General features: G+C 39.4%; 1 non-coding gene across 1 annotated transcript; it reads right to left on the bottom strand.

Moving 5' to 3' along the window:
- Positions 1-2,329: 2,329 nt before the first annotated feature.
- On the bottom strand, positions 2,330-2,433 carry LOC112725309 (small nucleolar RNA R71). The gene has a single exon (XR_003164425.1). It is a non-coding gene; the product is annotated as a small nucleolar RNA R71 (small nucleolar RNA).
- Between the last annotated feature and the right edge of the window lie 381 nt (positions 2,434-2,814).

Below are 2,814 nucleotides of genomic sequence, written 5' to 3' on the forward strand. Positions count from 1 at the left end.
GCAGCAGAAAGCCAAGAAAGGAACAACTGACAGAGGATGACCAAGCCACTACCCAAAATCCCTATGAGAACAGTAAGAATCCAGAGAAGAATGATTCTGGCATTCAAACACCAGAAAAGGGTGAAAAATTGGCGTTGAAAGCCCATTGGATGGCCACTTCTGGCGTCCAAACGCCAAAACAGGGTGGCAATCTGGCGTTAAACGCCCATACTGCACCCAATTCTGGCGTTCAAACACCAATGGGGGATTGATGCCAGGGCATTTTGGCCAGTTTCACTGACCTTTTCTTTATTGTTTTAGGGTAGTTTCATACATTTTCTTAGTAAATAAGCAAGTTTTGGGTAGAAATACACTTACATCTTGATTCAAGCAAACATTGTGAACTTTACATGATTTCATGAGAATTATGCATGAATTGAATGACAAATTGGATAATGCATGATCTCATGACTTGGAATAGAGCTTTGATGCACTTTATTTGCTTGATTTCAGGACAAAGGAAGCAAAGAAGAACCACGTTAGTAGCCACGTTAGTCTAATTAACGTGACCACTAACGTGGAATGGGCATAAGCTTTTGGTATTTTGGAGAACTACACTCTGTATATTTTACTTTCTCTATAATTTCTAGTTAATTGGACAATGCATTCTTCTTTATCTTCTTCCATTTCCAGAGCTATGAACAACTAAACCCCTTTTCATTGGGTTAGGGAGCTCTGTTGTAATTTGATGGATCAATAAAAGTTTTCATTATTCTTCTTCTTTCTTTTCTCTTGATTTTACTAGAAGGCTTTCAATCTTCATCTAATTGGGTAGTTGTCTTGGAAAAGAAGCTATTCATACTTGGATCTCTTCGGAACCTTGGAAGAGGAATGAAAAGATCATGCTAGAAATGCTTTCTCATGTTGGACCAAATTGGGGTTTGGATGGATATAGTGACATATAATCCTACCAACACTTTGATGTGGAAATACATGTGGTATAATCAGTGACCATCCTTCATCTCTTCTCATGAGCAATTAGACCAAGGAATTGGCTATTGATCAAGATTTGAGAGATTGAATTACCAAGGAATTGGAATCCAATCACTTAAGATTGCCAAGGAGATCAATGAATGTATTGGTTGAGGAAGAGATGAGAATGAACTTGATCCGAAGAATACAACATCTCCTGAGCCCAATGAATCCCCCATTTCTGATCTTACCCATTCTCTTTATTTTCTGCCATCTACTTTTATGCTCATCCTCCTAATTCCCTATTTAAGATTTTGCAAATTACTTTCCGCCATCTACATTCTGCTCTTTATTTCAAGCATTTACATTTTTTTTTATTTACTTTCCCGCCATTTACGTTTCTGCAAATCTCAACTAAATTTCTGCTTAGCTCAACTAGAACATTCCTCTGATTAAAGTTGCTTGACCAATCAATCCCTGTGGGATTCGACCTCACTCTATTGCGAGTTTTTACTTGACGACAATTCGGTATACTTGCCGAGAGAAATTTGTTGAGAGACAAGTTTCCGTGCATCAAGTTTATGGCGCCGTTGCCGGGGATTGATTTTGTATCAACAATGATTAAATTGGTGGATAACTAGATTGAGCATTTTTCTTTTGTTTTGTTTAATTTCATTTGAGTGATTTACTTTCAGTTTTAGTTATTTTCTTCCCTTTAACCCATACCCATTTATGGTGTTATCTTCAATTTTTTTACAATTCAGTTCACTAACCCACTAACTGTTTGATATATTACATCACTCACACTAACAGCACCCCTAATAGGAGTAACTTCTCCATCAATTCTCTTTCCTGCTTTTTGCTCTGTTGGTTGTATGACAGGTAGAAGAAGCGGGAAGAAGAGGAGGAGTATTTTGAACCAAATATGGAGGAGAATATGGAGAACCACCATGAAGAAGAGGCTCACAACCATACCAGAGAAGGACCAGCAAATCATGCTGGACAAGAGAGAAGAGTTCTGGGCTCTTACATCAATCCAAACTGAGGAAATTGCAGAAGTAGCATCCAAAAGCCAACCATACATGCTAATAACTTTGAACTAAAGCCACAACTCATCACCCTTGTTCAGAACAACTGTTCATTCGGAGAAAGTGTCCAAGAAGACCCCAATCAACATCTCACCACCTTCCTAAGGATATGTGATACTGTGAAGTCTAATGGTGTTCATCCTGACACCTATAGATTCCTTTTGTTCCCCTTTTCACTCAAGGACAAAGCATCTAAATGGCTAGAATCTTTTCCGAAGGAGAGTTTAACAACCTGGGAAGATGTGGTGAACAAATTCTTGGCGAGATTCTACCCTCCTCAGAGAATTAACAGGTTGAGAGCTGAAGTACAAACATTCAGGCAACAAGATGGTGAAACTCTCTATGAAGCATGGGAGAGGTTTAAGGACTTGACAAGAAGGTGCCCACCAGACATGTTCAATGAATAGGTGCAGTTACATATTTTCTATGAGGGTCTTTCTTATGAATCAAAGAAGGCAGTAGACCACTCATCCGAGGGATCTCTGAACAAGAAGAAGACCATTGAAGAAGCCATAGATGTCGTTGAGACTGTAGTTGAGAATGATTACTTCTATGCTTCTGAAAGGGGCAATACTAAAGGAGTGATGGAGCTGAACAACGTCGATGCACTATTGGCTCAATACAAGATGATCACCAAGCAGCTGGCTGACCTTACCAAGAAGATGGAAAGAAACCAAGTCGCAGCAGTCACCACCTCATCAGTAGCTCAAGAAGGAGTGAATGCAGAGGATGAAAGTAACCAGGAGCAAGCCAACTACATTGGGAACTCACCTAG

The sequence above is a fragment of the Arachis hypogaea genome, chromosome 11 (genome assembly GCF_003086295.3).
Source record: "Arachis hypogaea cultivar Tifrunner chromosome 11, arahy.Tifrunner.gnm2.J5K5, whole genome shotgun sequence".
Lineage (NCBI taxonomy): Eukaryota > Viridiplantae > Streptophyta > Magnoliopsida > Fabales > Fabaceae > Arachis > Arachis hypogaea.